This window comes from Panthera leo, chromosome E3 (genome assembly GCF_018350215.1).
Source record: "Panthera leo isolate Ple1 chromosome E3, P.leo_Ple1_pat1.1, whole genome shotgun sequence".
NCBI lineage: Eukaryota > Metazoa > Chordata > Mammalia > Carnivora > Felidae > Panthera > Panthera leo.
Window position 1 is genome coordinate 32486881 of NC_056694.1, and position 21754 is coordinate 32508634.

The 21754-nt window shown below is 53.5% G+C and overlaps 1 protein-coding gene across 2 annotated transcripts in view; it reads left to right on the forward strand.

The window, feature by feature from the left end:
- Positions 1–20677: 20677 nt before the first annotated feature.
- Positions 20678–21754, forward strand: part of EMP2 (epithelial membrane protein 2) — a 28865-nt gene continuing 27788 nt past the window's right edge. The window contains exon 1 of one of the 2 annotated variants that reach the window (XM_042922185.1): positions 20678–20824. The gene's annotated coding sequence lies outside the window, so the exon portion shown is untranslated. The remainder of the gene's footprint in view (positions 20825–21754) is intronic. The other variant, XM_042922183.1, reaches the window with a different exon arrangement.

Below are 21754 nucleotides of genomic sequence, written 5' to 3' on the forward strand. Positions count from 1 at the left end.
CCGAGCGCCGCACCGGGAGGGCAGCTTTACAAATCCGGGTAGCTGTTAGTCGTTGCTGCTGCTTTTGCAGACGCGTGGCGGGCTCTGTTGTTTCCATTGTAGGTTATGGTACCGGCATGTGATGGATGGGCCACGGAAACGAGCAAACCGGCCCTGCCCTACAAATGGCTTCGTAAGCACCAAGCCCTGGGAATCACAGAGCAGGAAAGCTTCCCCTGGGAGCTTAGGACCGCGTGCCTCACCCTCCTTCCTTTTGTCTCTCTGAGCTCGGGTCCCTGGGAGCATCAGGAAACTTCCAGAGCTTCCCTGAGGGGCAGGGAGTAGGCCTGGCCTGGCGGAAGTAGGGGGGACGCAGGTACCTGTCAGCTGAATCTCAGGCGCCTGGAAGCAGGGTTGCAGAGGGGACATCCCGGAGGGGATGGCTAGGAAAGAATGTCTCCTCTCGACCAGAATCGCCTTCCCCTCCCTCCGAAGCCCCACGGGGGTCTCCTTCTGCCTCCGTCATTTAGTCCCACGGATTAGCCCGGAGTGCTACATGAGGGACCAGCCTGACCGGGCGCCCGCCTGCCTTGAGCGGATGATCTCCTGGGGCTGAAGCCCCAGATGATGCAGATGATTTCAGGTGGTGGGACGGTGATTTCAGGGGTGAGGGAATGAGACAGGATGATGGGACGGGAGTGGACGGGGTGGTCTTGGGGGTGCAGGATGTTAAATGGGGGAAAGGTGGTGGGATTTCAGACAGCTTAACGAGGTACAGGAAGTCATCCTAGAAACCCTCAAAGAAAGATCAAAGAGAGGAGGAAGCAGAAACTTCTTGCACGGGGTTCTGCCCTGCCCAAGTTCAAGGTTGGCCTCGCCTGTCTGCTCGCTCGCACCCCGGAGGGGCCCCGCTGCTCCACCTTGCAAGTGCAGGAGGAGGCGAGGTCGTGCCCGTAGGGGCCCCAGATCTTGCGCCAGGCGTGGGGTAGGGTCTACGGAATGATACTGGTCCTTCGCCAGTGTCCCAACCCCCGCGCCCACGCCTTCCCCTCCCGCCTGTAGATCACGGCGTGGTATCAGTCTTACTTCATGCCACATGCCCACACGAGTTCTGAGATGCGCTGGAAACGGGGGAGGGGCAGCGGGGGGGGGCGCCCTGGCATGCCTCGGCGGGGGGCCCTGGCCGAGCTCCTTGCCCACCTGTTGGTACCCGTCCCCTTGGCCGATCTGCCAGCCTGGCCTCTCTGGCAGTGGGCCTCTCCAACTTGATCTCAGTCTCTCTTCTTGGAATTTCCCTCCTTTCTAGGTGTTCTGGGGAAACTCTAGTTTGGGGGGCTGGGGTCAGGCCTCTGCAACTCCTTCTTCAGGTGCAGTGAGTCTATTGGTTTCCCACGGGGGCGCCTGGGTGGCTCAGTCAGTTAAGCATCCGACTCTTGATTTCGGCTCAGGTCATGATCTCACAGTTCATGGGATCGAGCCTCCCTTCAGGCTCTGTGCTGACAGCGCGGAGCCTGCTTGGGATTCTCTCTCCCTCTCTCTCTGCCCCTCCCCTGCTCGTGTGCATTCTCTCTCTCTCTCTCTCTCTCTCTCTCTCTCTCTCTCTCTCTTAAATAAATTTAAAAAATTTAAAAAGCCCACAAATGCCCACAAACCTTGTAGCAATAAGCAACATTCATTCATTAGCTTGCCAGTTCTATAGGTCAGAAGTCCAGGTGTGATGGGGCTGGGTCCTCTGCTCTGGGCCTTGGGGGTCTGAAATCAAAGTGTCGACTTATCTGGAGGAGAACCTGGCTGTGGACACTCTCTGCTCCTTCCCACGTGGCCCCATCTCCAAGCCTGCACCGGCAAAGGGAGCGCTCAGTGCCCGTTTCAGTCTCCCATTTCCTCTTCTGCCGCCGGCCGGGGAAGCCTTCTTGCTTTTAAAGGGCTCTCGTGATGAGGTTAGGCTAAATGGTCCTTTTAACGAGCTCAAAGTAAATTGCCACGTGAGGTAAGAGAGCCACAGAGCTCACCATTGTCACGGAGTCTCGCACATCCCCTCCCTGGGGGCCGTTCTTTCAGTGCTGCCTCCCTGGGCAAGCAGTGAGTCCCGGATGGTCCACACAGACCTCCTCCAAGATGTCCCCTGTGAGGGCGCACCACCTAAGTAACCTGGGAAATGGGAGTCCTGGTTTTGAGCTCTGCCTTTGCCGCTAGCTGGCCACGTGACCTTGGGCCAGCCACCTTTGTTTGGGCCTCAGTCTCCCCATCTGTTCACCTGGGAGATTGGACTGTATCACAGGTTCTCTACTCTGACTGCCCTTTGGAACCGCCTGGGGTAGCTTTTTTTTTTTTTTTTAATTTTTTTTCAACGTTTTTTATTTATTTTTGGGACAGAGAGAGACAGAGCATGAACGGGGGAGGGGCAGAGAGAGAGGGAGACACAGAATCGGAAACAGGCTCCAGGCTCCGAGCCATCAGCCCAGAGCCTGACGCGGGGCTCGAACTCACGGACCGCGAGATCGTGACCTGGCTGAAGTCGGACGCTTAACCGACTGCGCCACCCAGGCGCCCCAGGTAGCTTTTAAAAAATATAGCGTCTTGTCGCACCTGGGTGGCTCAGTTACTTGAGCGTCCAACTTTGGCTCAGGTCACAATGTTATAGTTTGTGGGTTCGAGTCCCGCATTGGGCTCTTTGCTGACAGCTCGGAGCCTGGAGCCTGCTTCCGATTCTGTGTCTCCATCTCTCTCTGCCCCTCCCCCACTTGCGCCCTCTCTCTCTCGCTCTCTCTCTCTCTCTCAAAAATAAATAAACATTAAAAAAAATAAAAAAAGAATTAAAAACCTGCCAAGGAGATTGGGCAGATCCGTCAGGGTTGAAAAGCACAGAATCAAAACTTTCCAAAGCTGAGAGGTTCTCAACCTTGGCTGCACATTAGGATCCCTTGGGGTGTTGTTTTCCTTTTTTTTTTTTTTTTTTTTTTTCCCAAAAGACCAGTCAGTGCCCAGCCCCACCCCAGAGCCTAACTGAATTGGATGGAGGTCGGGTCCCTTTTAAAACCTCTCCAGGGGTTGGCAGCGTGCAGACACAAGATTGTAACTGCCCCTTCCTGTCCTCCCCCCTTCACACTGGGTGGGAGGGGGACAAGAGAAGGCCAGATTGAAGAAGGAAGCAGGGACAGGGAAGGGAAGCCTGCCTTCTGGGTCAGCTCCAGGGACCCCTCCAAGTGATCGTGGTCTTTCTCCTGAGCCCACTTCCCAGGACTGAGGATTAAGAGCCGTTTCATTGCTTAGCACGGCGCTCCTCGAAGGGTGGTGAATGTCCTCGGAAGCCCCCCGACCCCCCCCCCCCCCACCCAGGCCAGGTGGAGCAGGTGCCTAGGTGAATGTGACCTCCACCTTCCCGGGAAGGCCTCCCAGTTTCTCACCGCTGGGATCCCCGCCCTCAGGTTCCCAGCTCGGCCGTGCAAACAGGCCCCGGCCCTGTTTTCAGCATGGCCACTGCCTCATTCTGCACCATTTCCTTCCAAACAACTGGCTTCCCCTTCGGGGAGGTTATCAGAGCACAGTGCAGGGTGGACAGGGCTGGATTTCTGCCCTGGGCACTCCCCGGAGGCGGGAAGGGGCAGAGGATGGGGCCCCGGCTGGACTGGCTGACCTGACCAGAGGCCGATCCCGCAGGAGAGTTCCAGGCAGGAAGGCTCAGCTCTAGCAGTCTGCCGGGAGCACCCACAATATACAGGGAGTCCTCCGTCCCTCTTGGAATGATGCTGCCTTGCAGACAAGGCCCAGGCTTCTGGCTGGTGGGCCATGCTCCCGGGTGGCTGTGTCTATGGTCTGTAGGGACCTAAGGGTGGGTCTCTGTTCTCACCATTTCTCACAACTGAGAGCCTCACAGCTGACCTCCCCCCTTCTGATCTTGCCGCTTCCATTTGTTTTCCCCAGAGCGACCAGAGCGTCCTTGGGAAAACAGGGGTTGGATCCGTAACTCCTGGGTTTAAACTGTTCGTGGGCTTCCTGCTGAGCGGCAGATAAATCCAAACTCCTGCCACAGCCCGCGAGAGCTGCTTACTGTGGCCCCTGCCCCTCTGATTTCTTCCTCCCCCCACTCTTCCCACTCACAACAGCCTCCTTTTCCTCACTCGGATCCTTCCTACCCCAGGGCCTTTGGACTTGCTATTAATTCCCTCTATATGAAGTACTCTTCCCACGGGTGGTCATTCTTCTGTTCTTCCTGTTACCCTTCAGTCCCAAATCACCCTTCCTAAAATACCTACCCCCCATTACTGTCTAGGTCACCCTTTTTTTATTTCTTCCCAACACATCACTATGAAAAATGTCTTATTTTTTAACTTAGTTTTTCTTTCTTTCTTTCTTTCTTTCTTTCTTTCTTTCTTTCTTGTCTCTCTCTACTCCTAGAAAGTAAACTCCTTGAGGGCAGGGACCTTGTCTGGCCTTTTTGCTGTGAGTTCTTGGGCCTGGAAAACGCTCAGTAACCTTTGGCTGAATAAATGAACAAAAGAAATCGACATCGTCTCCAAGCACGTAGTGCGTGCAAGGTACCGTAGGTGTTTGTAGAAATGCACACGTCACCGTCCCAAATGCACTACATGCCAAGGGCTGTTCTAAGGGCTTAAGCTCAATCTCTCAACAGTACTGTGAGGTCATTGAACACTACTAAGTTGTGTTCACATTTTACAGGTGAGGCAATAAAGGCACAGAGAAGTTAGCGACCTGGTCAAGGTCACCCAGCTGGTCAAACCCAGGAGTAGCCAGCCCCCTATGCTGTACTGTCTATGGGGAAACAGGAGGCGTGATGCAAACTGCTTAGCTGGATTGGTTGCACAGGCCGGGGAAATCCATTCCATTCTATTGTGGCCACCCCCACATGACCATAATAAGGCTGCAGAGGGCAGGGGAGTGGGGAGGGGAGCAAGGGATTCTTCTGAAAACCCTCAAAGAAGCAGCAGAATCCCATGACGGGGCAAACTGCTTCCTGCCACTCCAGACTCAGTTTCCCCATTTCCAGGGTACAAAGGAGGTGGGCGTTTCTATAAGTGACAAATGGGTATCAGCCAGAAGCGTCACACAAACCCCAGCATGGGGGCAGGGTGGTGATAGCGAGTGGGGCTCAGACAGCAGGGGAAGGCATGAGGGTCTAGGTCAGAACTTGGGGGCGGCGTAGAGTGCACACCCAGAGTTTCTGCCTGCAGGGCGTCGGCCCTTGGCCCTGATGGCAGCACCCCATTCTCCTTTGGGAACTCCCCCTTGGCCATCTGAACCGGCAGAACTGGAGCAGGGGCAGGGAGGTGGCCGTCCGGCAAGGTGCCTTGCCACTGCTGGGCACGTGACCCAACCCAAGCCAATCAAATCCCCTCTCCAGACTGGAGTTTCAGCTGGTGGGGGCGGGGGCGGGGGGGGGACAGGAGGGGAGGAGGAAGGCAGTGCCCATTTCCAGACTCCTCCCAGGGTGTGCACGTCCCTACCCAGAGCCCCCTGCTGTACTCGCAATCCTGAGAAACCCCTGCGACGCCTCTGACCTCATTTGCTGCCACTTTCTCCATCACGCACCACAGTGACAGCTACCACGTCACTTTTTTACTCCTCAGGGCTTGCTCCTCACCCCAGGGCATTTGGACTTGCTGTTGCCTCCCGCTAGGAACATCCCATTCCAGACCTTCCTTCCCCCTGCTGGCTTCCTCTTGTCATTTCGGCCTCCACCAAAGGTGTCCTCGGAGAGCCCTTCTGAGATCACCCAGCTGAACCCCTGCCCTACCCCACTGGCCGGGGTCTCCCATATCCTCCTGTCGTACCTTCTTTATGGCGCACAATGATGGCTCAGGTTATTTTGCTGACTTGTTGGTTTACTTCTGTCTGCCTTCCCTCGCTGGATATAAACCCTGTGAGAGCCCTTCTCTGGGAGTCTTACCTCCCCGAGCTTGGCAAAGCCCCGGGCACTTGGTTGGGGCTCAAGGAATAAGGAACGAATGTGGTCGTGGGTTAAGTCTAACCCCAGGGAATCCTCATAGGGGATCCTTCAACGAGTTCAATGGGAATTCGTTGTCCTGTTTCCAGACGGGAAAGCTGAGGGCCGGTGAGGGGAGAGGAGGCCATATCAGAACTCACTCAACCTGGTCTTCCTTCCCTGAGAAAACAGGAAATGCCCCAGCCACCTCCAAATGGCGTACTTGGGCTTTGGGGTCACTTTGCACAATCGTGAGCCAAGCTACCCAGGAGCAGGGAGTCCCTGGCCTTAAGCCTCCCCTTTTCCTCTCCCCAAGCTTCTGGGAAGAAAGAAGCCTTTGCCTCTCTTCTCTGGGAGAAACAGAAAACATTCTCATGTGGAGAAGTACCTGGGGGTGGGAGGAAGGGAGGAGACGAGGCAGACGAGCTGGGTCCTGCCACACGCCCGTCCACACAGATCCGGCTGGCACGTGGGTGGTGTGGTCTGACTGGTTGGGTGAGTCTGGGTGTGGGCTGGTGAGGGTGCCAGCCGGTGAACCGTGATACCCCCAATCTGGAGATGGAGAGGCACTCTGGGGAGACAGCTGGTCTCCCGATGGCTCTCCGGCTCGTGAGCACAGACTCTGGTCTGGGACCATCAACACAAGAGACCCAGAGAGTCCCTGGCTCCTGGAAGGATGCCATGGCCACTTGAACAGGGCTTCCTGAGGGCGCCTCATCTGGTGGAGGGCGAGGAGGAAGCATTCGGGCTGGAATGGAGTAGCCGGAGCATAGAGATGGGCTCGAGATAAGCAGATAAAGGGAGAGGCAGTGAGGAGAGAAACCTCAGTGGGGGCGCTAAGAGGGTTGAGTGTGGTCATTAAGAGTTTGGAGCCTCAAAGACCTCTGCCACCTATTTAGTTAACCTGTCTGAGCCTCAGTTTCCTCATCTGTAACATGGGGATCACAGTACCCACTTCCTCATGGTGTTTGTGAGGGTTGAGTGAGCCAGGACAGGGAAAGTGCTTAGCACTTAGTACAAGCTCAATAAATTAAGCATAAAGAGGAGTACAAAGTACAAAGTACAAAGTAATGGGCGTCTTGCACCCATTAACTCTTGCTTTTTCTCCTAGCTAAGCTTTACTTTGTCTAGGAAATTTGGGAATGGGCTCCACCCCTATGGACCCCTCCTGTCCAAATTCTATCATTTTGGAACGCTGGTTCATAATGGCTCTAGCTAAGGTGTTAATGGCTGATGGTGGCTAATGGGATAATGACCTTAATGGCTTAATGAAGTTCCCCATTTAAGAATATTTGCATATTAAGCAGTGACAGCTTGAGAAGCCGGATGAACTTTCTCTGTAAAGCCCAGGGTGTGGCTGGGAGGGAAGACGGAAGGAGTTTGGCCCGAGCGGGACTTCCTGGGTTCTCCTACCCCTCCGGAGTGCACTAGCATCCATCCCTGGGTGTGTTGAATGGGTGTACACTCACACAACTGCAAAGAGGAAAGCTTCAGATGACTAGAAAGACTCCTAAAACATGTCTTTGGGATCCTGCAACATCCTGTGTGTGGGTTGCACAGAGACAGGATCAAAAGATGTGCCAGGAAAAATGGTCTGGGGGCTACATGGGAGAAGAGGCCCCAAGATTCGCCCTCTCTTCCTCTGAGTCCTTGTTCTTAATTACCTAGATTTATTCCAGAACAAGTTTTCCTAAATTCGGTCATCTCCGTATCACGATCATCACCACCATTTCCGCACCTCCTGCCTGTGCTATTATTTAAGAGCTCATTAAACTCTGTCTGGGGGCCAAATGCAGTCCCACATCAGCTTTGGTGAATAGTTTTATTTGAAATGCAGCCACACCCATTCATCTAGGATTGGCTTCAGAGCTTTGAACTCCTGTCAGAAATGCTGTGAGGTCTGTGATCCCGAAGCTGAAAACATCTACTACCTGGCCCTTTACGGAAAAAGTTTGCTGACCCTTGATTTTGCTTTGTAAAACAAAACAAAACAAAACAAAACAAAACACCAACTTCTGTTTTTTTTTAAGTTTATTTATTTTGAGACAGAGAGAGAGCAGGCACCCACAAGCAGGGGAGAGGCAGGGAGAGAGGGAGAGAGAGAATCTCAAGCAGGCTCCACACTGTTGGTGCAGACCCTGATGTGGGGCTCGATCTCGATGAGCTGGGAGATCATGACCTGAGCCCAGATCAAGAGTCGGACGCTTAACCGACTGAGCCACCCAGGTGCCCTTCCACTTGTGTTTTTGAGTTAAGTAGACTTACTTGAAAGGGAAACTATATCACTGCTATAGATTGAAAACCAGACTCCCTACCTGTGAGAGGAAGTGCACTGGGGAAAATAAACATAATGAAAGCAAAAGAGTAGTTTTCATTTCTACCTAGGTGCTCTTGCCTAACCAAAGTGCTTTTTTTTGTTTGTTTTGACTTTTTATTGAAGTATAATTGGCATGAAAAACCCTGTGCGTTTCAGGTGTACATCATAGCGCTTCAATATTTGTATACGTTGTGAACTGATCCCCAAAGTGAGTCTGGTTACCACCTGTCGCCTTATTACGATGTTATTGACTGTATTCTGTCTTCTGTACATTACACCCCATGACTTATTTTATAACTGGAAGTTTGTACCTCTTAATCCCCTTTGCCAGTTTCGCCCCCCCCCCCCACATTCCTCCCCCTTCTAACCAAACTTTCTGAGTTGTGACCTTCTTTCCTTAGAAGGGTATCATTCCATCTTGAATGCAGCAGATAATTATTGAGCACCAACTGTATGCCATGCATTATAATGAATGCCTGTTGCCCTTGTGGGGCTTTCTTGGTGCCAAGTGCTGTTTGAAGCTTTTCATCTCTGCTAATTTGTGAAACTCTATGGCCATGTGAGGTGGGTGCCATCACCCCGTTTATCATCGAGGCAAACCGAGCCACAGAGTGGTTGAGAGATCTGTGGAAGTTACACAACTCGGGAAGTTGATCGGGGCTGGATTGTGGCTGCCCCCCCCTTCCCTGCCATTTGTATGTTGTAGTCGTTAACCCCCAGCACCTCAGAACGTGACTGTATTCGGGGACAGGCTCTTTAGAGAGGTAACTCGGCTAAAACAAGGTTGTTGGGGTGGGTTGTAATCCAATATGCTTACACTGACAGTCTCATCAGAGGAGGTGGGGACACAGACACACAGAGGGAAGGTGATGTCAGGACGCTGGGAGAAGATAACCATCTACACGCCAAAGAGAGCGGCCTCAGAAGAAGCCAATCCTACCGACACCTTGATCTCGGACCTCCAGCTTCCAGAACTGGGAGACAGTCAATTTCTGGTGTGCAAGCGATACAGTCTGTGGTACTTGGCTGTGGCCTCACACGGAGGCCACACACGGAGGTGCGGAGCCTGGATGTGATGGCCACGTTCCGTCCATGGGTGCTGGAGCATCCTAGCACCCAAGTGAGACTTTCTCCTTGTGCTCATCAAAGAGACTGAACAGGACTGGGGAAGAGAATAGCATTGTTACTTGCCATAATTGAATGGTACGAATTCCACGCCCATGGATTGCCTCAGACCATCTCCTGGACCGTCAGGGTGTATGCTTCTTGCTTTGGGGAATGTAAACCTGCCACCTGACCAGTTGGGACCAGCCTGGGTCCATGACAGCCCATGGGCCCATGATGCCCAGAGGTCGACTCTCCTAGACTTCCGCGTTACTGCTGAGCGTCTTGAGATTCCTCGGGCCAACGCTTGGCTCTGCTGATCTGCTTGGACTTGACCGCTGGAAGCCATCCTCGGAGATCTCAGCACGTGGACCCACCCCTCAGTGACCTCACAGGGCAGCGCAAGACTCCTCAGTGTTACCGGCACGCGCACCTTCTGGGGATCGTGTTCAACGCAGGTTCTGAGGCAGCCGGTCCGGGGAGGGCCTGACATGCTGCAGTTCTAACAAGCTCCCAGATGATGGCGCTGCCAGGGAGGGAGGGTGCCTGAGGAGCTGGGCGCATGCGCACATCACAACAGATGCCGTGGGTCACCGCCAGGCACCAGAGCCACCTGGTTAGTCCCCCTGAAAGCGGGGACTTTTAGAGGCCATTTCGGGGGGGAAGAAATCTCCTTCCTTAATCTTTACCAAAGGTTCATTTGCCAGTGGCCTGGCTCCCAAATCTGGGATCCTCCATGAAGAAGACGCTGGAATAACTTTGCAAGCCATTGCACCGGTGTCTAATAGACTTTTATACTCCTGGAGAAGAGTAAGCCTGGAGAGCTTCAACATAGGCTTTGGGGCACCATGCCACATGTTGGTGAGTTGAGGACCCTCGGGCTGCATAGGGAAGGGATGACCCAGTCCCGAGGCACGATCAGTGCCTTCTCCTTCTCTAGGGATCTTACAACGTGAGCTCTGACGCTCCAGATTGCAACTCACTGAGCGATCCTGGACAGGGCGTGGACATCCATTCTAGAATCTTCCAACTCCTCCTCCAGGATCAGCCACCTTCCAAGCTTAAAAGATACCTCTTCAGAGTGTCCTTCTCTTCTCTGATCCGTCTGACTACCCTGTCTGCTATAACTCTCTCTCCCAAGTCTGTTGTTTATCTTCTAACCTTTTTTATACTGTGATCACTGGTATTTCTTTACTTCCTAATGGCAGTTGCCACAACGTATAATTATATGACTGTTTGTTTCTTATTTATCTCATGGCTCCCTCACCAAATTGCACCCTCCACTGGGTCAGGGACCGTGTCATTTTCATTCACCTGTGTGTTTCATTCACCTCTCGGCACTGGGCATGGTGCCAGGCCCTCAAAAAGTAGTTGTTGGATGAAGAACTGGGATAGCAATGCTTCTGAACTTCAACATGCAGGGGGTTCACCTGGTGATTTCGTTAAAATGTAGATTCTGATTCATTAAGTGGGTAGGGCCTGAGCGTATGCATTGTTCAAGGCTTCTCATGGGATCTTGTTGCCGCTGGTCCGTGGATCGTGCCTTAAGTAGGCATGTCCTAGGTAAAATCTGTCCTCATCGGTTGTCCACCCCACCACCCCCTGTCTCCTTTCTCATTGCTCAACACCCGAGGGGAGGTTTCCAGTGTTTCAGAAGCAAGGAAGGGGCTATTCAAACCCAAGAAATGGTTAGTAAAGCAGTAGGAGACATTTCAAGGTGCCCAGAACTAATGAAGCTCCAAAAGCTTAGCTGAGAGTGGGCACACCGGGCTTTCAGAGGTGTCCAGCTCACGTGAGCCCATCTGTGGAGACGTTGGGGACCTAAAGAAAGACAGTCCCACCCTGGATCTCTCCCAGCAGGGTGATAGGCTGTTCCAGGGCTGGAAAAGGGAACCCATGCCTCACCAGGCTGTCCTCCTTCTCGATGAAATCTCATCATGAACATCCAGCCGCTTAACAGACCTGGCCTGGCTGTTCCAGAGGTGGATGCTCCCCATCGCCTTGGTGACAACATCTGGTCTCCACCGTACCCGTGGACTCACCCAAAGGCCTCTCCGAATACAGAAAGATACAACCGCAGGACAAGGTAGTTCAGTTGAACTTCTGGTGCTTCCCAGGGGCCCACATCTGTGGGAAGGTATGGTGGCCCTCCACCAGCCAACATGTCCACTCCCCACATGCCTAGGGTGTCAGGAGATCCGGTGTTAAGTTGAACGCTCAATGACCATGACCATATATGGCTAAAGGACTAAGACAGTATTTCGCAAAATGTGGTCCACACACCACTGGCATCAGAGTCACTTTGCAGTTGGGGAATGGGAAAAGAGAGCTTGTAAAACATGCAGACAGGCTCCACCCCCGGCCTTTGGAAGCGGGGCCCAGGAATTTGCATGGTTCACGGGCTCCCCGGATGATTCATATGTGCTTTTACCTTTCAAGGTCTCTGGGCTCATATATTTGCTTCCTCCTCAGTCTATGTAGTTTTTTTATTTCCTTTTGTGTCAGCTCTATTGCGTGCATATCTTTGATCATGAGCTGCCTCAAACCCCTTTGGAAGCTAGAGAGTAGAGTAAATACACAGGCTTTATATGTGACTAGGTGCCCCAGGAACCACCCTGTCCCTTTGATGCGCCTCTTGCCAGTGAAACTGCCATCAAAGTGCAGCCCGCACAGAAGCTACCCGGCGAGCCCTTCCTTATTACCTGAATCCAGCCAGCCGGTCCCCAAGGCCAGCCCATCTTTGAGACGCGTCTGTGCTGGCAAACACTCCCAATGGACAAAACCATGCCCTGCAGGCTTGGCTGTTTCGTCTGAGCCCCAGACTCTTCAGCCTTCTCTATAATATTGTCTTCTTTACACATTTCTCTGAAGGGACGTCTGAGTCCCTTGTGACTTATTCTCCCAAACCCGGTGCCTTTCTAGAGTGTGAGCGCAGCCTTGCATTCCGTTCTCCTATCATTTTTCACCTTGTGATTTCTCTGCCTGAGCCCACTCTGCCCCCCCTTAACCTTCTCTGCACAGCAGCCCATCAGACCATGGTGCCGTGTGTCCGTGTTTTGGTTTCACGCCGCTGTATTGAAGAAAAATGACTCGTTTACTCGTTGAGCTATTGGTTGGTCACCCTCCTACCCAGCCACGGTGTCTTTGAACTTGCTGCCTCCTCGACTTGGGGCTCTCTCCCTTCTCTTTTGCCAAGCCAACTCCTCGATGTCCTTCAGGTCTCAGGCCCCTTCCTCAGGGAAGCCCTCCCTGACATCTCAGCCTGGGTCAGATCCCCTCCCTGCAGGCTCTCGGAGCACCGGCTAACCTCTTCCTTTACAGCGTGCTTTCCAGGCGGATATTCGCATTTAGTAGAGCGACACCTTGGTTCATTAATTCATTTTGTTAGGGTGATTGTGCGCCCCCGTTTCCCGGGGACAGTTCTGATTTGTGATTTATTGTCCCACTGCATTTATTAATAGCACCCACTCTGCTCTCGAAAGTGTCTTACTTTGGATGATGAGCTATATGGCCGTCCCTGTGGGAGCGACCCCACCCGACTGTAAGCTCTGTTAGGACCGGAGCCTTACTTATTTCTGCTCGTCACTGTGCTCCCAGCACCTGGCTCCAGAGAACCCGGCAGATCCTTCGTGGCTACTTGTGACCCATCCTTGAAAGTGATCCGGCATCGCTTCCGGCATCTTCAGCGGGTCAACTGGACGCCGGTCAGTGAGCCCAAGCTCTCAATGGGCTGAGTGTCAGAATTTGCAGGCATGTTTTAAAGCTACCGCCTATCCCCAAGAATTTGAATTTTATTGAGTCATCAAATATTTATTGATTCCAGTGCTCCTGTCTTGTCGCATCGTTTGTGCATGACACAAGAGTTCGTAGCTGAGAGGCAGAGGGTAAAATCCAGCCTACAGACAGTCCTGCAAGCCACATGCCTGGCGTGGGGTTGTGTCTGCTTGGAGAACAGGGCATTTCATTTTTCCTTTGCACAAAGGTGACATCTTTGTGCCAAGCTGTCTGCACTGAAAGGAAGCCTTTTTCTTTAAAAAAAAATTTCTTTAATGTTTATTTATTTTTGAGAGAGAGAGACAGAGCGTGAGCAGGGGAGGGGCGGAGAGAGGGAGGGAGACACACAATCTGAAGCAGGCTCCGGGCTCTGAGCTGTCCGCACAGAGCTGACCCGGGGCTCGGACTCACGAGCCGTGAGATCATGCAGGACCTGAGCCGAAGTCGGCCACCCAACCTACTGAGCCCCCCAGGTGCCGCAGGAAGCCTTTTTCTAAATCATTGGTTTGGAAGAGGAAGCTTTTTCAAATTTTCATAAAGGCGCTGTAAAGACTAGCAGGCACACTGGCCCATCACCCACCCTGTGTCAGATGCTGGCGAAAAGGACCTGAGCAAGATAGACGTGGCCTCTGCTCTCAAGGAGCTTACGTTCTATTGGACAATGAAGACGAAGAGGGAGAAAGTGCACAGACAAGAATTAAAAAATATCATTACAGATTGTAAACAGCATTACGGGGCGAAAAGCCCCTCACTGAACTCCTACTCTGTGCTGGCTGCTGGAGGCAGAGGTCGGAGTGTGGCGGGCGAGGCTGCCTATGCGGGGCCACCAGAACTCAGGGGATGTCCTGCAGAGGGAGGAACGAACAAGAGGAAACAGAGACGGGCTGTGTCCAGAGGATTTTAGTCCCACAGAAGGAGAGAATTCCCAGACTGTTCAGGTGTAGGGACTTCAGGATCAAGAGCCTCAACGGCCCAGATCCTGCCCAGAAGCATAGGAATGGACAAGAATTTCTAGGCCTCCTCCTCCCAAGTTGTTATTGTTTGAATTTGGAACTGGGGCACCATGAGCGGGGTGTGCGTGTGTGTGTGTGTGTGTGTGTATGTGTGTGTGTGTCTTCCCCCGGAAACAGAAGACATCTTCCCTTCCCCACACCCAAAGTTCATAAGCATTTGGGAGTCTGGCCTCAGTCCTCAGACTGGGGTTCCCTGGCTGGGCCAGGGGTCACTCAGCTTAGGGGAATGTTTCCATGCGCTTACAGTATAAGAGACAACTCCCCCCTGCCCCCGGCCCCAAGATACCGAGGAATCTTAGGAAGAAATACAAAACAAAACCCATGTCACTGTCAAGCAGGGTAATGAAGGAACAGTGTTGATTAGTAAGTTCCATGAGATAAACGGTTTTGTTTTTAAAGGTTTTATTTTTTTTAAGTAATCTCCATACCCAATGGGGGATTTGAACCCACAACCCTGAGATCAAGAGTCACGCACTCCACCAACTGAGCCAGCTGGGCGCCCCTGAGAGCAAGCGTTTTTCGACCTGCTTGTTCACTGCTGGACTCCCAGTGCCTCAAACAGTGTGTGGCACGTAGGACATTCACACCAAATATACTTTTTTTTTATTCGTTTTTCTGAAGGACACTTAGTGTGCGACTTGCAAAGTAGTGTGAGGTCGGGGACATCAGCCTTATCGTTTATTTAGTTTTGAGAGAGAGAGACAGAGTGTGAGTGGGGCAGGGGCAGAGAGACAGAGGGAGACACAGAATCCAAAGCAGGCTCCAGGCTCCGAGCGGTCAGCACAGAGCCCGACGCGGGGCTCGAACCCACGAACTGTGAGCCGAAGTCGGGCGTTTAACCGACTGAGCCACCCAGGTGCCCCCCCCCCCCACATCAAGTATACTTTAAGTGAATGATTGGAAATATATTATTTCTGTGAGCGATTGTTTGGCAGAAAGGAAGGAAGGCAAGGAGGTTTTTTTTTTTTTTTGAAAAATTAAAAATATTTAGAAAAGCACAAAGAAATAGTATTTTTGACTCTGCTTAAGATCCCAGGAAAATGAGAGCACACCCTGGACGCTGTTAACAACGGGGACTTTTTTCTTCCCCTCTGCCTTTTCGGGGTTAAATGTACTCCGTCTTTTCAGGACAGGCCAGGACAGGGGACCTCTGCCCGCCTTGCCATGCTGGGAGACGCCAGAGGACTTTCTTCTGGGACTTGCTAAAAACGTCCCCTGGGCCTACCTGGGCTCCAGATGCTTGGGTGGTAATGATCCTGGCGGCGGAAAGCATACTGCCCTGCTTCCTGTCACTCTTTCTGATGTATTTCAGGGTAATTCAAATGTGAGAGGGCTCACAAGCTCCGTCCCCACGGGGCCGAACCTTCTGATAAAACCCGGGAGCTTTAGTCAAGCAGCCAGATGTTTCGGGGCTCAGTGCCAAACGTGTCTATGATGGGAAAAACCCAGACACGACCCCTTAGGTCTGTGATGTCTTCAAGAGACCCGAAAGCCCCTTACAACGTGGTTAGGGGCCGTATCTACAGGGGCCTGGAGATTCTGCGGCCGTGGACTTCGGTGACAGTTGAACCTCTGTGTCGTAGGTCCAATGGACGAGATTTGTATTATGGATCCTTCTTATATTTGCAGGATGCTTCACGACAGGGAAAAATGATGAGATCCAGAGCTCCAAGCTGTAACTGGAGGACACGAGGCGGTGGGGGGGAGGGGGGGGGAGGGTTCTTCTCTGCTGGAAACCATTGCCTCCATCCTGCCCCCACCCAGTCTGTGGAGGTGGGCGACAGGAGGAAATGATCTCTCCAGAGAATGTATTTCTCAGATCCCACTCCAGGAATTCAGGTCTTTTGGCCATTCATCCAGCAGGCAGTAAGGGCTTTCGTAGCTGTCTCTCTTATGGCAGATGGGCAGCCGGCTGAGCCTTGCCTAAAGTGCTGATGGCAAGGCATTTGGTTAGCGGGGCGGCGGGGGGGGGGGGTGGGTTGACCCAACATTAGTTTCCTATAGCTTTCATACTTGGAATTTTTCCTGGGCAGCTCTCCTCCAATAATCCTGCTCCACATCTGGAAAAGCAGCTGCGAGAAAATGTCGCTTGTGAGGTCTTTGCATGTGCTGGCTGTATTCCTCCCTGCAGAGGCATCTAGAGCTGTAAGCCAGGGTCAAAGATAGAGTTGGACCCTGAGAGATGAAGCGATTTGCCAGGATAACATGGCCAGCGGGAGATTTTTTGCTGCTTGGCTTCGTGACTTGCTTTGCCCACGAAATGTGAGCGCACAGAAGCTTTTAATAGCCGGTGTGTACTTCATTCCCTTACCTCCCCACCTCCCTGAGACCAGCGACGGTCCACATCGAGGCTGCTCCCTCAGCCTGCATCGTGAAGCAAAGATGATACGAACACGTGGTCACAGTCAACCCGTAACGGACGTGTAATACGAGCAAGATACAGCAATTACCTGTGTTGCCGGCCACAGAGATTGTGGGATCATTTGTTACCATGGCGTCACCCAGCCTATCCTGACTGATACAAAGACTGCAGCTAGAACCCATCCCTCCAAATCCGAGTCAGCAGATGCTGATTCTTAGTGTGTTCGTTATCTGTCTCTGCATAACCAAGTACCCCCACGATTAGCACACCTACATTCACTTAGAGTTTCCGCGGGTCAGGGATCTGGACAAGGCTTCACTGAGTCCTTTGCCCCAGGACTTCCCACAAGTCAAGATGGTGGCCAGATCCGGGGTCTCATCTGGAGGTTCACCCGGGGAAGGATCTGCTTCTAAACACACATGGTTGTTGGCATTACTCTGGTCCTCGAGGGCTGGTGAACGGAAGGCCTCAGTTCCTGGCTGGCTGTTGGCCAGAGTTTCCCTTGTTGTTGTTGTTGTTCTGTTTTGTTTTTTGTTTTGGTTTGGTTTTTTCCTGTGGATCTCTCTAACATGGCAGTTACTTTATGAAAAAAAAAAAAAAAAAAAAAAAAAAAAAAAGCATGCTAACCTAGAGGCCACAGACAGTCTGCTGGCCGGACAGAAGTCACAGTGCTTGTAACCTAATCACAGAAGTGACATCCATCATTTTTGCCTTATTCTATTCATGAAAACCCAGTCATGCGTCCAGCCCACTCTCAAGGGGAGGGGATCACACAAGGGTGAAGCCCCAGGAGGTAGGGTCACATGGAGAAGGGGTGGCACCCTAGCAGCCTGTCCACCAGTTTGCTTGCAAAGGACATGGCTATTGATCGGAAGTGAGAAAAGCCTCTGCGACACCTGTCAAGGTTCAACTGACCCACCAACCAAAAGGGGGGTGCACTGGCCGAATCACCTTCCCATCTCGTCCGTTCCCATCCGGACTTTATGGCTTTAGATATTGTCTTTTAGGGTCTCCACCCTTCTTGACCAAAGCCCGCCTAGTCTCCGTTACCTATCCTACTACAACTCCAAGTCCTGCTACTGCCTGAAGGTTGGGGATCACGTTCGCCCCGGGGCATGGACACCGCTTGTCATTCCTTCTAAGAACAGAAAAGAGTCAACAGAAGCAGGTTATGAGCAACGGGCAGAACCTTAAAACGTTCAAGCCAGCAAGGCCACACAAGAGGGGCCAGAGTTCTCAGTACCCTGTGCGCCTCACCCCTGACCCCCACCCTGGCCTTTTGTCAACCTGTTCCTGCTGTGAAGCAATCAGCCAGGATGCCTCATAGGTGCGACAGCAGACATGCATTTCTCATTCACGCATCTGCAGCTTGGCTGGAACAGCTCTGTGTCCCAGATGGGAGTTCTGTAGGTCACCTAGGGTAGCTCTGCTCCCCACGTCTTTAATTTTTCTGGAAACCGTGGGCTACTGGAGGTGTCTTCTGCTTACGGAAATGGCAAAAGCACACGAGGGTAAGCCTTACTGGCCAAGCGCATTCCCAGCCTTTGCGTGTGCCCTGCCTGCTAATATCTCATTGACCAAAGGCTGCCAGTGGCCTGCCTCAAGGTCAACGGAGGGGCGGGGGCGGGGGGAGGGATGTACACTCTTCTGGCCACAAGGCTGGAGTGTGGATGCACACTGCTCTATAGCAGGTGAAGATTTGGGCCCCAGAACTCAATCGAACACATTCTTATTTTCCCCCCCACACCATGTTGAGGTTTCCAGCTTATTATGGAAACACCAGGAGTGTGAATACGGGTGGGTAAAGGTAGGTTTCTGCCTCCAGTTTTAGCGGAGAGATAGGACTGTATTTAAAGAAACCAAACTAGGAGACATAGGCAGCAGGTGAATGGGCAGGTAGGTGGGGCTCTAGAGCGGGGTTTGGGAACAATAGAGAGGAACAGTGGATCCCCTCCTTTCTCTGGGTCCTGGAAAGGCTCTTTGGTGTCTTGCCAGGTGCTTCCCGGGGTGAGGCACGCCCCACCAGCAGGCACACTGGAGGTGATTTAGGTGATTCGGGAGGAGGCACTGCCTAGAGTGAGAGTGAGTTTGAATCACAGAGTGAGAAGGAGTTTCTCTTTCCTGGTGATCTTGCAGTGGTTCTGATGACAAGAAGGAGAGTCTCCTTCTGTGCTAACGTGTCCCTAATACCTCCCAGGCTGGCTGATAGATCCCCAACTTCAGGTTCGTGGTTCTTTCAGGCAACAGGATCTGGCTAGAATATACGGACACTAGGGTGGGGGTGGGGGGTTGGGTAGCGTTTATAAGTTTCTCATCTATGTTTGCTGAATGGCACTGTTTCCTGTTTACTGTAATGCTATAGGGCTTCCTTTTAAAATAAATATAGTTAAATAAACAGAGTTGATTTAAAGGAAAAAAAGTAAGTGAATACTAGTTCAGGGGGCATGTAGTGACAGCTTGGCCATGGTTAGCATTTGGTAAATAGTGACGTGGTAGGAACAGGAGAGTGGTCTTGCTGCAGTCGGTCTGATTTCAAATCCACGTTCCATGCGTCACTTGAGGCCTTTGAGCAAGTTACTTAGGTAGCTAATCTGACCCTCAGTCTCTTTATGGAGAAAACGAGGGCAACTTCTTTTGCAGGGCTGTGGGGTTATATTGAAGGGAATGTTGAAGCAGAAACCCACCCGGACTGTCCATTCTGGGAGAGCCTCCTGGGTTTCCTGCGTCCTCCAAGTGGCCATGGGACAGCAAATGCCAATGTCCCTGCTGGTGGCTGGGCCCCACCTGGCCCTCCTCGGCTGCAGCCAGACCCCACTCTCCTTCCCTTTAAGGCAGGGCCTCAGTTCAAATGAACACCTTCCTGCCTCCTCTCTAGCCCTACAGAAAACCTTCTGCTTAGCGGATAGTGGTCTTGAGCAGCATTAAATTCCAAAATTCAAAGAGAGATGACAGGTCAGGCACCAGAGCAACTGGGGAACCTCAGGACCTTGGGGGTGGGGCGTGGCCCTTCAGAGGGGCTCTCAGATCTCCTAAGGATCTCTAATTTCCATTCAGGGAGGCTCTCCCCTTGCAGAGCTCCCCAGCAGGATTGAAAAAAGACTGGCATCAGTCAGTTTAAACATGGCATTCTGGCCCCATCAGCCAGTGCATAATAGATTGGTATTTCCTAAAAGTGTTTCTAATTCTCTTTTCCGTAATGCGGTCTACTGCCTTGTATTTTGGGGTGCATGCAAATAATATGAACCTGTTAAATTAAAAGCTTAAAATATACTGTTATGTTGTGGCCCTGTTTTGGAACTTCTTCGATTTTTCAGTATACTAAATGCTCCCCCCACTCCACACATGGGGCTTGGGTACCTCTGGCCTCCTCCAACTCCCCAAGAACCTCCAGAACACATTAGTCCTCTCAGTTTCCAGATGGGAAAACTGAGGCTGGAAAGAGAGGCTGGCTGTTCCTTGTCTTCTGCTGTCACTTCTAGGGATCATAAATTCCAGGGCTGTGGGTTCAAAGGATGTGGGTGGTGGTTTGTGCAAGGGTGTGTGTGCAGTGGGGGGAAGCAGCAAGTGGGGGGGGCTGGGCTCGGCGGGAGTCCTAAGACTTGGGTTCCCGGTTGCCCTGCCCCCTCCCACCAAGGTCGGAGAATAAAAATAACAACCGTTCATATTCACTGAGCACTAACTATGTGCCAGGCACTGGGCCCGCGTGTATCACCACTTTCGGGTCTTCCAACGACCCTACAGGTCCCATTGTGACTCCCCTTTCCAGAAGAGGAAACCGAGGCAGGAAAGGTGTAGGAAGGACAGGATCACAAAGTTGAGAAGTGGGCCTGAGAAGGGGTTCTCCAGCAGGAAGTCGGATTCCAGATCCGTCGTTCTGAACCCTTACGGGAAGGTTGGAGGAGAAAAGGGGGGCAGAGGGACCGGAGAGGGGAGGGAGTGGAAATCCGTCCGGGCGAGCGCGGCGGAGGGACTCCTGGCTGCCCGCAGCGGCGCGATTCTCCCTCTTTCCCCGAACTGCGCGGCAGACTCCGCCCCAAACTTGGCCCGAGTTGCGCCCGGGGGCGGCCGGGGGCCGGGGGCGCTCCCCGGGCCGCAGCCTTTCCCTCCGGCGTCCCCCCACCCGCCTGCCGCCGGCCCTCCCACTCCGCTCTCCGGGCCCCTGACATCACGCCCCGGGAGGCGGGATCCGGGAAGGAGGGGACGCGGGGAGGAGGCTCCGCGCCACCGCGAGGGAGGAGGGAGGGCGCGCAGTCCCAGCCCAGAGCTTCAAAACAGCCCGGCGGCCTCGCCTCGCGCCCCAGCCCGTCCGTCGGTCCAGCCGCCTGCGCCCGGTGAGTGGGGCTCGCGCCCGGGAAGCGCGCGCGGGGCGCAGGGCCACGTCGGGGGGGCTCCGGGCAGCGTGCGCCCCGGGAGCCGGCCGCGCGCCCCTGCGCGCACGGGACCGAGGGAGTCCCGCCGTTGGTGGGGGGCAGGGAGGGGCCGAGGCCCATCCGTACCGAACCCCCCCCCCCCCCCGCCACGGTCCTCCGCCAGGGGACCAGGGCGCGGACCTTCCCCGTGCGCCGAGTTCGCCGCGCACCCCGAATTCCACCTCCCCACCCCCGGACCGCTTCCTGCGCCTTTTGCGCCGAGGCGGGCGGGAAAAGTTCGGGGAGGAGTCAGGGCGGCTCCCCTCGCCCCCGCCGACTGCCCTCCCGGGGCTCTCGGAGTCCGGCGCAGCCGTCTGTCGCGGGAAGGTCCCGGGCGCCTCGGCGCACCGTCCCCCATCTTACCGAGCGGCGGGCCGGGCTGCGCCCAGGCCGGGTCAGTGGGTACCCCCTCGGCCGCGGCTCCGTTGCGCCCCCCAGCGACGAGGAGCAACTTCCTTGGAGGAGCCTGGAGGCGCCGCTGGGAAGCCGCTTCTCCCTTCTCATTCTGGTTGGGGTGGGGGTCTTTGGCGGCCCCACCCATGGGTTCCAGAGAAAGGGGAGGCTGGAGCTCGAGTATAGACGGACCATACACTCTCCAAATCCAGGGTCCTAAACACACCCCAAGGAGGCCCTGATTTGGGGCTCCCATGGGGACATCATAAATGGGAGCCGGTTGAGGGTATCTGGACATGAGGGATAGGGATACCCCGCAGAACAAAGCCCTCCTTCCAGGCCGCAGAAGCCACCCCTTATTTTTGGAACAAGGCGGACAGCCCGGTATCAGGTTTGGGGAAAGTCACCCTGCCTCCTTCCAAACTCCAAAGACGTGTGTGTGTGTGTGTGTGTGTGTGT